Source organism: Athene noctua, chromosome 1, assembly GCF_965140245.1.
Source record: "Athene noctua chromosome 1, bAthNoc1.hap1.1, whole genome shotgun sequence".
Classification (NCBI taxonomy): domain Eukaryota; kingdom Metazoa; phylum Chordata; class Aves; order Strigiformes; family Strigidae; genus Athene; species Athene noctua.
Window position 1 is genome coordinate 206,133,864 of NC_134037.1, and position 14,674 is coordinate 206,148,537.

A 14,674-nucleotide genomic window follows, 5' to 3' on the forward strand; every position below is an offset into this window, starting at 1 on the left:
TCACAGCACAGTGACCAGCAGTGACACCTCCAAAGGGACCTTGGTTGGAACTCAGTGGCTTTTCTGAAGGAGTGATGGAGTTGACTTGGTCTGGACAGTGGATTAAGGAGATAATAGAAAAGGTGACTAAGCAAGGGCAAGGAAGGGAAGAGAAAGGATTTTGAGCCAGAAGAAAGGTGGATGGGAGTCCTAAAGTGCTGTTGACTTTGTGCAGTCGAAGGCTAACAGGGCAGCACACTTGCCCCATATATAGTGCAAGAACTATTTCAGAGAGCACCTGATGGTGCAAGAGGCATCTCTTGTTGGCACATCTGTGTTAGGAGACCTCATGATGGTGAAACTCAACCCTGCCCTAGGCACTGGACACTGGTGTCCCCAGCAGGCACTGGAGCACAGCTTCTGGCTCAGTTTCCTACAAAAGGCACCCAGTTCCTGAACTCTGAGAACCAACCCACCAGGACACAATAGTACAGTGGTGGATTTCACTATGAAACCACATTACTGCTTTGGACCTACTGGTAGTAGACACAGCCCGAGACAGCAAACTCTTCCTTGGGTCCAGGCTACCATAAATAATGCCTGGACCTCACACAAAGGTGACATCCATGGAGAGCTCATTCCACACAATTAAATATAAGCCCTTAAATCCCATGTGAGACATCTGTACCAGGCAGCAGATATGTCACAGGACTTAGACCTTTCTTGAGCCCTAGCGTCTGTTCAAGACGCACTAAGAGCATCTCAGGTGGCACTGGACATCTACGGGCATGACACTGAATGGACCCCATGGTACTGTCAGCCTCCTTGCCTGAGACCTCCTATTTCTTACTGGTAGTCTGGAAAGCTGGACTGGATTCCGTGTTCCCATGCCAGGCAGGACCCCCATCCTCTACCACCGCTGTGAGGTACATTGCAGCACCTGGCTCCCCAGTGGAGCAGGTGCCAGGGCCACATGTGCTCAGCTTAATGTTGCCCACAGCCCCTGGCTGTCATGGGTGTGCCCATCACCTGGGAGAACTGTCCTGGCCCACTGCTCCATACAGAACCAACAGCGTGCCCACATGCAGGGACGCAGCTGGGCCCAGGGGGCTGCTGGAACAATCTGACTCCTCCCATAGGAGGAGAAGAGCCCAAGGAAGAACCTTCTTTCTGGCAACAAGAAAATCTTGGGGAACCTCCCCCAAAACTGTATTGATGTAAGACTAGAAATAAGCCAGCAAACACTGAATAGCTTTCATGGGTGAAGAAGTAATTTTACAATGTCTGTTCATTGCACGGTTATGTTTAACGTTATTGCAGTGCAAGTCATATCCCAGGAGTGCATAGTGTTTTAATCCGCCATAAATCTATGTAGAGTACATCATCTGGAGCCTATGCATTTAGCGTAATGGAAAGTGGATTTTGGTGAAAATGGATTGAATAGCCCTAGTATATCAAGACAGAATCATTTTGTTGAGAAAAGCTCTCTCTGCAGTCTTCAAAGGCTTGAAGGACCCCAGGTTCTCTTTCTCAACCACCTCAAATGCATAGCTCAGGCAGCTGCTTCCTTCTCCTGGGGAGGGCAGAGAGCCCCTGTTGAACCGGGGGAAATCCGCAGCCTTATGCACGTGGATCCTCCCCAGATCCCAGAAAGATCCTCTGGAAAGGTAAATACCCCTTGCTGGTCCCAAGCTCCTTGCCAGAGATGCTCTTTAGAGGTTGCTTGTCCAAGTCTAGTTCTCCACCTTTGAAAACAAACCCTTCCCTTCCCCAGGTGAGCTATTGGCAAGCATCACCAACAGATGGAACAAGAAAGTTAAAAAAAGGAGAAACATCTGGAAAAAATGAAGGGCCAGTAGCAGAGGTGAAGCTGCAGGGAGTAGAAACTCCAAGAACAGGTCCAGCCATAAATTGAAGAAAATGATTGATAAGTGATATCAAAAATGTGAAGCCTGTTTTCAGACATCAGGAGGATGTTACAGTGAATTTGTTGCCATCCAATTCAGGTGCTGTTACATACTGAGCAATTTTGGGCAAAGATTACTGAAAAGTGGCTGCATGAAATCACTGGAATTCAGAAAAGTCAAAATATTTTCATGCTGGGAAGCAGCACACACCCCATGTGTTCTATACACTGGCTAGGAGAAATGAGGGAGGGAAAAAAAGGGGAAACAACTGTAAAACAGAGTTTGTAAGAAGGTTTGAAGTGGAGAGACAGTCCTCCAGGTGGGAGCAGGTGATCTATTACAAAAGTGGTGTGGTTTCAGTACTGGTTTTCATCTTCATTCTTCATACAGCCCCACCTTTCATTTGGTGCTACACATTGAGCAGATGTTTTCACTGGACTGGAGTGGGGCTGTTTCCTGAGCATCAGCCGGTCACTTAGCAATGAACACCACACGGGAGTGATTCAAGATGCTCTCCCCTATGTATGTTTCCATGGGCTTGCTAACGCGGTGCCTGCTCTGCCGCTGGGGAGAGGGAGTCCCAGCACTGTCCCCTGGCACGGGGCCTGCGAGTGGTGCCGCTGCTGGGGGATGTGGTGCTGTGTGTGGGCACTGACTCCAGCCTGCCAGGGCTCCTTCCACGCTCAAGGAGAAGAGGGCACCTCAGAGCGATGATGACTCCTACTTGAACTGCCATCTGTAGGCATGTGTCCTTTCCCTGACTACAAGCAGAGCTCGGGAAAATTAACCTTAAACATTTAGCGTGGGTGCCAGGTGAAGGTGGGTGGTGGGAACACTTCCTTACCTCACATGGTGCTGGAGAGCCTCTGCTGCCAGCACGGTGGCAGTTTTACTTAACGAGAGGCGGGCGATGCTATAATTCAGAAGCAGGAATATAACAGACATGGAGCTATTTGGAGCAAATTTATTTTAGAAAAAGTAAAATCCATCATGATGGGTTTCCTACATGAAATATTATCAAGCTGTGAGCGGGAAATGAAGATGCTAGGAGAAAAGTATCATGCATGTGTAGATGAGGAGGGGGCCAAGAAAGCAGACTGCCCTTCTTAACATTGTTATTTTGACAGATTTCAAAACTCAAAACATTTCTGTATATCGTATAGCTGATTATATATAAATGCTTGCTGGTATTTATATACACTATGCTTTTATTTCAGAGTCCTCTCTCTCTGTACATTTGACAGTGTTTTCACCTTTATGGAGGTTATTAAACTCGCTTTGCTGCAAGATGCTTTGAAAGCCAGTAGATAATCTGCAGGCTGTTGATACCATAATACTACAATGGCTTGTATGCCATTAAAATGGATCACAGAAATGTTCATCTATAGAACCTGGACTCAATACATTGTGTCAGTATACAGTATAGATCCCTTAATCCATAGACTATTATTAAAATAGTGGATTAAGGAGTTGTTTGGGATCAGAGCATGCTGTATATGTAACAAAACAGTTTAGTTGAGATTAGTATTTATTACTCAATGCAAAAATTGATTGAAGGATTCATAGATGCTTATAATATGGCAGTTTGTATTTGATCACTAAATTACTACCTTTTTGCCATATGAGTTCTTGTTAAGACCTGAGAATAAACTAATGATTTTGTGTGGAAAAGTAAAAACTGGGTAACTGACATAAATCTGTTACTAATTAAAATATTCATACTTATATAAAATATGGAATTTAGGTGGTTTAAAATGCATTGTACGAGAACGTGCATAGAGAGGACATTTAGACTTTCAAAATAATAACTTGTCAATTTTTTTAAAAAAAAAGAGTTCGCAAACTGTAGTGTAGATCAGCGTCAATTTAGTCTAACCCAAAGTGAAGTGGAAACCAGAAGTATTTTTTACACACAATCTTCTTCTATCAGCAGTCTTTCTCAATTTGTCAGAAGGGCAAGTTTTATTCCATCGTGTGGTAAAGTTGAACTGAGTAAGACAGTGGCAGTTCTACAGACTTATCTCTAATGCAACAGAAGGTTGTCAACAAGCCTTTTCGGTGACATCTCCACATGAGCATGGTGAGCAGATGATTTGAGGATTACCAGGCTGCTGGACAGGTCAGCTGGCTTCTTAAAAATCTCTTCTATAAAGGACCAAATCTGCAGCCAGAAGCTGTTTACTGGCTCTAAGGGGGAGGGAAATGGGTTTGTTTAAAAGGCAGAGACCCTTGGGTTTGTTTGTGTGCCTGTTACAGATCTTTCTTTAAAGCTCACTCTGTATAATGGAGAGCTGAACTCTGTTTGACACTTGCTTTCAAGAGAACTAGTAGGCAAAGTAAAATTTCAGTAGCAAAGTGCCAACATGAAAAGAAAAAAAATGTGCATAGAAATTGTATGATATTTGCTAAAAGGTAAGTAGAACAGAGCCGTTTTTTCCTAAGGTGGAACGTGTTTGTGCCAAATTTCAGTTATACTGCAAGTCATATTTTAAAAATTGTTTCTAATCGCAGTTTTAGGTTGTTTGTTTGTTTGTTTAAAAATCCTGTTATTGATAGTCTAGCTCTCTATTGTACTTTACAGAAGAGTTTGGATATTTCTGAATGGTGATTCAGATGCTTCCATATCAAGCAAATTACACTCCTTCTGCAAGCGTGCCTGCACTGGACACTTCTCCACAGAGTATCCATCAGCTGATAGTACCTATGAGTTTTTAGGTCCACTTCCTACATCTCTACAACCCCCAAACATATAATTCTGTGGTTTGTAAGAAGCTTATGAAATCCCATGCAGAAGAACACAGAAAGTGGAGTTGGCACAAGGCATCCACAAAGGCATCACTTTGGGAGCAAGTGTGAGTTGCATGTAGGGAAGACTACTGTACTTGCAGGGAATGATGCTCGTGCCCAGGGTAGTGCAGCAGGGACTGGGATACCATCATATTCTAAAAAATGTCACTGGAATCAATATGAAATAAAAGAAAAAGGCCTTTGTCGGCCTTTCAGTGCAGCTTCGAAAGAGCAGCTGTGGCCAAAGAACTGGGAAATCAGCACCAGGAAACTGGAGAGGAAAATATCTAGAACAAAGCTAGTGAGTTTTTGTGAATCCATTTCCCCCCAGAGCTCTCTGAGGCTACATTTGAGCATCCAATTTTTATCTAATCCTAAACTAAAGATTTGTACAACTTATCTTTTATTTCTCCTTAGTTTAAAAAGTCTTTTATAACTTAGCCCTGTGGTACTAGCAATTTGGATTAGGCTGCTGCTAGCTCAGAAGTTATGCTCCACTATAATAATAAATGAAAGAAACATTTAAAGATGTCTTAGAAATCTAGCCTGTCTACTTACCACTTTTAACAGACTTTCCATCATTTTTAAACATTTCTGAAGTCCCTGTATGAAAGACTGTACATAGTACATTATCCTTTGATGCCTAAAGGAAAAACAGTGGAAAAAGAAAATCAGAAAACAGAGCTTTCATGGAATATGTGTTTTGAATACAGTGTATACTCTGAATATATTATTCTGTTTATAGACTTTGACACATCATTTAGATGCTGCTGCTTTCTGTCATATCAGAAGGTATTGTATCTCAAAATAAAATAGTTTTCCATAGACCATTAAACATGCAAAGGGTAGTGTCTCACATCACTTCAGTGAGGTAATTTTCATATTTTTATAAAGGGAACAAAGGGATTTGGCAATTGTGATAAGATTTTGTGAATGTTTTTGATGTGTGAAACATCAAGTGAAATGATTTTTCTTTCCTCAGATAACCTGTATCCCAGCAAGAAACAGAAACTCTTCATTAGATGAATGGTGAGACATAATTACATTATACTCCTGTCCTTAAGCACAGACCATTACTGCTGGCAGCAGAACTCCCTCAGGCTCCATGCGCAAGTGGAGTTCAAGTGGGGTCCGGCCCCTGGGAAAACCTGGAATCCCTTGCAAATGCACACAAATGCTTTGCATGCTACATATTGTTTGGCTAGGATTTTAAAGACTAAATTTTCCTTTCCCCTCTTTGCATGAATTAGAATTGAGGCCTTTTGTGTTTGTTTGTTTGGGCTGGAGAGGTAGAAATGCCAGGTAGCCCCCCTCATCTCTGCTCAGTGCCACATGCCACAGCAGCATCAAGCTGGGACATCTCTGAAGACCTCTGTGTGGACAATGCAAATATAAATTTAGTGCCGGCCCCAGATCCCAAATTGAAGCATCTGCTGACTGTTACCCACATTTATCATGCCCAACAGGTACACATAGACCCTGCATCTCAGTAGCCTCACAGTGACTGACGTTACAGGAGTATATTAGAAATACACTTTGCATTTAACCTTCAGTTTTGTGACTGATGTGGCATGAAAAGTAGTAGTTGTCGCAATGATTTTACTGACATGCAAACATTTTCTAAACCAGACATCAACTAGACCAGGGTCATCAGTTGTTTCCCAGAGATCACCATATGGCTATTATTATATGGCAGAAAATTTGTTCTCTAACAATTTGGGATACTTTTGGATCAGCCAAGGACTGAAAAACTTCCCACCTAGAGCCAGCCATGGAGAGTGACCTACAATTTACATGTGAGTAGAGGAATCCTAGCAGATGCAGAAATGTGCCAGCTAGCCACCTCCCATATCTCACATCTTCTTTACAGGGAAAAGAGAGTTGTGCTTTAACTAAAGCAACATAGAGACTGTTTCAGGTGGATTTGCATCAGTTGTGGTTGTAAATGATGTACTGTTACTTGCAGGACCTCCTGACTCACCTGTCTGGTGACTTGAGAAAAAGGATCATATGATTGCTCCCAAAGGTCTTTAGTTGAAATCAGCTGATTTAGGTAGGAGATCTTGGCTAGCCTAGCGTGTTTGAAATGAAATGAGTTTGGGGTGGTCCAGGAACATTTCAGTCTGAAGATCTAACAGGAATATAGCCTCTGATGTATCACCTTCAGGAGTGAAGCCAGCCAGCCTGGCCTCACAGGACAGAGCCACAACTGGAAGAAGACCCAGATTTTAGATTCCAGGCAAAGCAACACTGGTTTTACCAATTTCAGAAATTATTAAATAGTCTCAGAGGGAGAATATTTACCAATATACCTGTTGGACTAAAAAACTGGATCAGCAGACCTATATTTCTCTCTGTCCTAATAATCCAATTGACTATAAAGGAAACTCGGCTAACAAGTACACCACACTCACAGAATAAACCCACAGCCCAGTTATGCTTGACAAAAATATTTTTGACAAGGAGGTGTAATTAATTGTTTAGAATCACTGAAATGTATTTTGTAACTTATTCTCTAGTGTTCATCCCAGAGGAGTAGCTGTGCTGCTTATCCAACTGCTGCTGAAGGCATAGCGAGTTCACTATAGATACAGAAGGGCTCAACATAAGACATGAAAAATTTCGTCAAATTTTTGAGTATGTTGTTATCACACAGGAATTCACTACATATATGTCACATTAGCCTGGTATTTCCCATTTATATTTTTAGTTTCACTTTCCTAATTTCAATCCATTCAAATAACTCTGTCTCAGACCTTGTTTTTTTTCTTCAAAAACCCACTGGCATATGGAGGAAACATTAAAATTATTGCATCCAAAGTAAAAACAAAAGCAGCTTAGTGTTACCACAAGAGGCTTAAATCGAGACAATTAAACCTAAGTTAAACTGAAAGTAAAAATTACAAACAAATTTGGGCAGTAGATGTATACCATATACCGCACAGAAAGCCATTATCATCCATAGTGGAAGCACACAGTCTTCAAAGATCATAATCTTCAAAAATACTGAAATAAACTTCTAAGAAAAATCTGTGCACTAAGCGTACAAGAAAAATCTCTAGCAGGAGTATTTTTGAGAAGAGGCTGCCTTCCAGAGTTCCACCAGGGGAACACACACTGCTATGCAACCAAGTGATTTTCTTTGACTGCAATTTCATGAAGAAGGTCATGTGGTGTTTTCAGTACGGATGGGACCCAGGATAATCCTTCTGCAGCCCAGCCTTCCTCTTCTGCTTGTTATTTTAATGCTGTGATTTATCTTAGTGTTGCTGTGAGTGACAGCTACATGACAGCCACCTGTATGTATCCCAGATAATGACAGTTGGCCTGATTAACCACTGTGGCATTGGGATATTTAGGAGTAGCCTTTAGTTGCTCAGTTTTTAACAGAATAGTTGAAAATGAAAATGCTGCACTTCATAGTATGAATTCAGCCTCTTTCACATGTAACAATCCTGTCAGTGTTCATCTACAGGAATAAACTTGGCCCTTCAAAAATGCCAAATTTTTGCAATTTAATTGGCAGTGTTACCAACTGGATGACACCAATCCGTGATCCTTCCATGTTGCTTCCCGAAGACCACTAGGTGTTAGTTATTAACACCAACTTGCAGGTTCCAACCAAAATTTTGGCAGGCAGCTCTGTGAGCTTCTGTGACAATGAGCAACAACTGACACAAAGGGGAAAAAAAAAAGCTCTCAGGGCAAGCAGTGAGATGATGGATCAAATTGTCCAAAGTTACAACAAAAGGGGTGGGTTATCGTGATTACTATCTGATCTGTAAGCCCTATCCAATGTCTTTTACCTCTGCTGTGGATGTTGCCACTGCTGGCAAGACATGGTGACAAACACCTGCTTCTTCCCCTGCCTCCACTCATCAATACGCAGCTACTGCTTTGAAGCCGTGTTAAAAAAATAAGAGGAAGGCATGCGTTTGCACCTATACAAATAAATATGAAGGGCTGGACAGTGTCCATACCAAACTGAGTCCTCTGGCATGTGGCTACTTGTGGGAAACTGTGCCTCTCCCAGGAGAGGCCGAGTACCTTGCGGAGAGCTACGGCCAACACCTGCCACAGGTGTAGCTTGGGATCTCTTGGCCTTGGCTGCTTTGCAAGTATGAACTCAGCCCCCGAAACAGAAATGGTGTTTTTATATATGACACCTAGTAGGAGCATCCAGTGTGGTGTGGTAGAGTTTGTGAGCAAAGTGCAGGAGGCCCTCTCTGCACTGGTGGGGATGGTGGGAGCAAGAAGTTTGTGCCCAAGAGGCTGAGAGAGGCCAAAGCATCCTGAAGTCTGAAAAACTGTCAGATCACAGCCTCACAGAAGAGCAGAGCTTGGGGGGGCTGAGGGGATGATCTCAGGATTTTTACTGTCTTCAAGGATCTGTAACTCAAGGAGGCAAGAGCTGTGTAACAGTGTGCCCGACTGGACAGTGGCCTTGCTCAAGTTGGGTTATGACAGCACTTTTCCTTTTCTTCGTGTATTCTGTTCTAATAACAAGAACAAACTTCTTAAACTTCAACTTTTGCTTCATGACTTTCTGAAAATGCCCAGTTCCTTGATATTCACAATAAATTTACCAAACCCAACACAAAATTCAATAAATTCTATGCACCAGCAAAATTATTTTAATACAATTTATATAATCTTAAATTTTCAAATTATCCCAGTTCCTTTTCCCTTTCATTCCAGTCAGCTCCAAATTTCCTTTGGAGCTTAACTGTGGTAAATAGAGCTCTTTTACTGACTCCTGACAATTTCTAAAAGTATACTTATTTGATCTTCCATGAACTTCTTTTGGTATGACTAGCCCCAACTTACATGTTCTGCTATATACCGTGTATGAACTAGGAGTGTTGCATCTTTCTTTGTATTTGCTCAGGCTGTGAGTTTCAAAGTTGATTAAAAGTACAAAGGGAGCATTTGTCTTTGCTGTCATCTACTTGCAGCTCGACAACTCTTAATATTTTTCAGGCAATTTCTGTTTCCAAATTACCCTTTTTTCTTCAGCAGTCTTCTGAGGAGTCCAAGGCTACAATTTTCCTTTCCTGGTCCTGCACGGATATGGCCCACCAGACTGTCTCTGTCTGTAGGGGCTCCTGCTGGCTATTTGTTTGTTTGGTCACTGTGCACTGGGACTCTATCTTACAGCATGCAGAAGTGTATTTCTGCATTAAATTACATGGGAGATGGCTTGCTCAGGTTATTTTACCAGCAAACCACCAAAATGTCATGGATGAATGGGACGGGAAGCCATGTCCTGCCCAACAAAACACCAGGATTGCAAGTTCTGTCCCATTCTGTCCAGCAGTGGTCTTCACAAACCTCTGTTGTAAAGCTGTTTCAAATTAATCCACGGGTCAAGATCATCTCTGGGGATTGAGAGTTAAATTCCTAATCTGCCTAAATTTGTCTGCCTGTCCTGCTCTCCTCAGAAACTCTGCTCAGGATCTAAGATGTCTCTTCCAGCAAAAAAACCCACTTAAAACTGGTAACAGACTGACTGAAAAGACTTGAGTTTAATAAACCAGCATTTTCCTGGTACATTGATCAGTTGTTTGGGCTTTGCCAGTCTTGAAGGGAAAGAAGCCTCTTTCTTCCTCTCTGCAATTTTTGTCTGGAGTTACTGCAGTCACTGTGCTTTCTGGAATAAACAGTAAATTTAAGGCCACTCACTGCTTCCCTTTGCCTTGCCCTCCACCTGCCTTGGGGCTGCACTGGTTTGACATCGTGCAGCAGGAGAACACATACAATTGTGTGATGTAGCTCTCTTGCTGTCACTATGGCCTGGAGACAGCAGGAAAAGGGTGACAGAACAAACCGTCCATTTCTTCTCAGCTGTCTATAGCGCCTTGCTGCAACGGGCAGAGATGAGCAGTTTCCAGAGGCAGAGGAGTTAGGACTCCTTGTGGGAATCTGCAGCAAAAAGTAGGAAACAGATCTGACCTGATTGTTCCCATCTGTAGCTCCTAACTGAGGCTGGAGAAGAAATGTCACAACCCTACTGCTTCTTGTACCCATGAGCCATGAAGGGAGAGAATGGGCCTCCCTGCCAGCCCACTGACTTCCTCAATATCCCAGAGCTACTCATTCCTAGTGCAGGCAATAGGCAGGAGCAGAACATGGCACTACCTGCCTTTATTGACCTCTGGTGAACGAGAAGCTTGTTCATCTTCAGCAACGCTGAGGGGAAGCAGAGCCCAAACTGTGGATATGCATCTGCCTGCCCTGTTGGAAGGCCACCACGTGCACTTTTTTGTCCTCACGTAGTTGTAGCTGAGTCAGTTTATTCAGTTGAGGTATGTAAAATCATAGAATAGGTAGTTGTGGACAAATCAAAAGATAGTTATGGAAAGTTGAGAAAAATATCAGGAAGAATATTTTCTCTATGTTAGTAAGTTCACCAAAATAGAAAATTAAATCTGTTGACTTGATATGATGATCAATGAAAAAAAACCAAACAACCACCACACCAAAACCACCAACCCCCGCCCCAACATACAAACCATAGTAAATCTTGCAACAGCAGTAGCAAAACAATGGTTGTACTAAACTGTTCAAAACCAAGGACTTGACACTATTGAAAGTGTGAAGCTGGGACATGGCCTTCAGCCTGTTTCACCACCCACGCTGGCCAGCCTTTCGGGACACTGAAACATTCCTTTGTTAGTGAAACTAGAAAAACTGTTTGAAGGTATCAGAGTGGGTGCCAGAGTGAGAACAGGAACCTGAATATCTGAGATAGTTTGTTCTGAAAGACTCGTACTAGTTGTGTGCCCATCCATAACTAGATGCAGGAGACACATTAGCATCTTCACAGATAAATTATTTGTATGGTTCCTGTTATTGTTCTTCACCTGGATTTTTGGCTGCCTACTTGCAGAAACTTTGAAATTTACACACGTGTTTAAAGACATAATGTCAAGGATAAGTGCCGCCCAGTAGTGTGCTTTGGTAACTCTTCCTATCATCCCCTTAACTCTGCTCCTGCATTGTAGGAGTTTATATGTGCTATGGCCAGCAGGTGATGCTAAAATACCTCTGAGGGAAGAATTTAATCTGCATTTTCACTGAAAGTGCTGGAATCCTGAGAAGCAGCAGGAATGTCCCATCACCCAAATGTGACAGGTTTCATTTGTAATCTTCTGGCATATTTAATTTACAAGCAGTTAACTGCCTTCATCTCATCAACAGTGAGTTCCAGATGTTTCAAATAAGAAAAAAGAAAGTGCATGATGGCAGCTTACAATAATCAACCAATAAATTAAGTCTGAGTAGTCCCTGAAGATCTGTGCTTTAGTCTGAAGTGTCATACACTTGTGTATGCACATGTACCCAAAGTCAATATATGAGGTAACAGGAGAAATATTTCAGGAGTCAGATTTATGGAAATACATAAATAAGTAGATCACTATTAACTATCTGTCATAAGGAGAAACAGTGGGATACTGAGAATAAAAAAGAAATTAGAGGTGAATGGTAGGAAACAGTGTATCTGGGAGAAGACAAGAACACCTCGGCACAAGTAATCCTTCCTTTAAGAAGATACTTAGCTGTGATGTGCTCTTGGGGCTGGAGATATAGCTGCCCCCAGAAATGAAGCTGTTGTCCAAACTGGTAATGCAGGAAAGAGGATGGCATCTAACCTCATGGTATAAAGTCATGGTCATGTGTGTCCCACACCAGCTAAGCTTATCAAAGTTCTAGCTCATACATTCCTGAAGCACAAAATCTAATCCCAACACAATTTAATTGAAGCAAAAAAAAAAAAAAAAAAAAAAATGTTCAGGACAGTGTTTTATCAACCATCAAATACAAAAACTCGCACCAGTTGTTAAGGATTTACTATACTTCCATTACAAGATTACATGCAATTTATTTCTTACCTATGAAACTCAAGATCTCTATCAGCTGAGTAACAATAATTCACCGAGCAACCTCAGGTTTCACCGACTGTGCGCTGCTACTGTAGTCAGGATTGGCTGCAGCAACCTCTCCCCAGCAATCTCACAAAGCTTTATGGAAATACTTGGTCACAATTTCACACTCTACTGAGCAAAGTCAGATCACCAAACACATTCCCTTTCAAGGTCTCTCACTCCTCCCCTACCTGGCCTGAAGTAAAGATGTTGTCCAGCCTACTTTTCTTTATTTAGAAATTGGTATTTTTGCCTTTACTCGTATTAGCAAAATGGTGTTTCTCATCCACAAAATTTCGCATTTCTGATTTGTACATCAGTTCAAACAGAGCTTGATTTGTTTCCTGTCCTTTGAACCCAGCTATTCAGATCAGTGTTATTCTCAGACACCTGCCTGAATTCCATCCTGTTCCACCCTCTATTCCTCACTTCTCTTTCAGACTTACTTTTGCTGAAGAAAATACAGGTATCACCCACAACAGGCCTAAAGTATTTCAAAGGAACTCCCGTGTTTTCAAAACACAATTTGGACAATTTGACTTTCAGACTAAATTTGGCAAAACAGTGACTTTTTTCAGACTCTGAAGGACCAGTTTTAAAATTATTTACCAGCCACCAATGACCAAAAATTTGACACAAGTCTGAAGTGTTATATTTTTGTCTAAATTTGCTCTATCTTCATGCAGTCTGTAAATTGTTTCTACCCCTTAACCTTCCTATTAATTTACATCTTCTCAGATATGTGTGCAGTAAGTGCATTTTAAGAAAGTATCTGGTAGTACAGAAAGATTTTGGAAGAGGCCAGTATTTTGAAAGTTTAGAGAAAAACCCAGGCCTCCCAAGAGATCTGAAGAACAGATATGGTATACAGTAGAACATGTGGATGCCCTAACACACACCAGAAGCCTAAATGCTAGAAAATATTTTAAAATTATCTGAGGCAATAATGGGTTTCAAGGGAGGGAACAACTTTAGGATAGCTCCTCTGTAAAAATCTATGATGCATTAAACTCTCTGGGTGATGTATTAAACTTTCTGGATTGTCTCAAGCACTCCACATTGAAACCTAACGATTTCAATTCCAGAACAGCTGTAATTATCACAAGGTGAGGCTGCTTGGAAAATTGTGCATGCTGTAGTTTTAGATTTCAGAAGATAATGACACTTCACAAACTGCCTTTAAAGGTGAAAATAAGATACCTGAGAAGCTGCCATGACTTGTTAACTAGTCTGTAGGTAAAAACAACAGAAAGTGAAGTAGAGTCCATCATTTTCAAACCCATATACATACCACAGTGGCTGCATCTCACTTCTATTCATCTGATTTTTAAACAGCAGTTATAAAGGCATCACAAAAATCTGTTTTCATATCACTACACTGAAATTCTTGAGCACCCATTGCATATGTATATTATTATATATTACATATTTCAATAACAATTGATTTGCATTTCTCAAACCAAGCATTTGTATTTGTGTAATAACTACTGATGATTTTGAACAGTGACTATATAAATACAGTAGGTGATCACAAAACCAGGGATATTAAGAATATTCAATTTTATACTTATAAAAATTTAAAATTAAGAGTCATGCTACAGCTCACTGCATTAGTAAAGAAGAAACACTTACCACATTCACCCTTTTCCTGTTTTGAACATAAAACATGGAAGGTTTATCTAAAATCAGCATTTCTTAGTGACTGCACGTGGGGAAAGGCACAAGAACAAATCTGTCTGCAACATCTGAACAGAGCTGTGGTTGGGGTCTGGCAGAGCATGAGAGTGTTGTGGTTCACTTGGGAGGGGCTGTGGAGCACAGCAACTGAGGAAGTGTCACCTGAAGCCTTTTTACATGCAAACTTGTAGGAGGTTAATAATGACAAGTTACCTTAACCAAAGATATTTTTATTAGGTTCAATATTCAAGCATCATTAGGTTAAGGTCTTTTTTAGAAAAGTAAACCGATAAGAATAAAAAACCCCAACCTTATGAATGGCAATTGGTACATGAAGTTTAATTTTAAATAAAATTTTCTCAGGCTCTGAAAACATGCCAAAAGCCAAATTGTGTTATG

At 41.4% G+C, this 14,674-nt stretch overlaps 1 long non-coding RNA gene across 1 annotated transcript in view; it reads left to right on the forward strand.

The window, feature by feature from the left end:
• Positions 1 to 14,674, forward strand: part of LOC141962644 (uncharacterized) — a 34,143-nt gene that overhangs the window by 4,898 nt on the left and 14,571 nt on the right. The window contains exon 2 of the long non-coding RNA XR_012633971.1: positions 5,656 to 5,702. This is a non-coding gene — a long non-coding RNA (uncharacterized LOC141962644). The remainder of the gene's footprint in view (positions 1 to 5,655; positions 5,703 to 14,674) is intronic.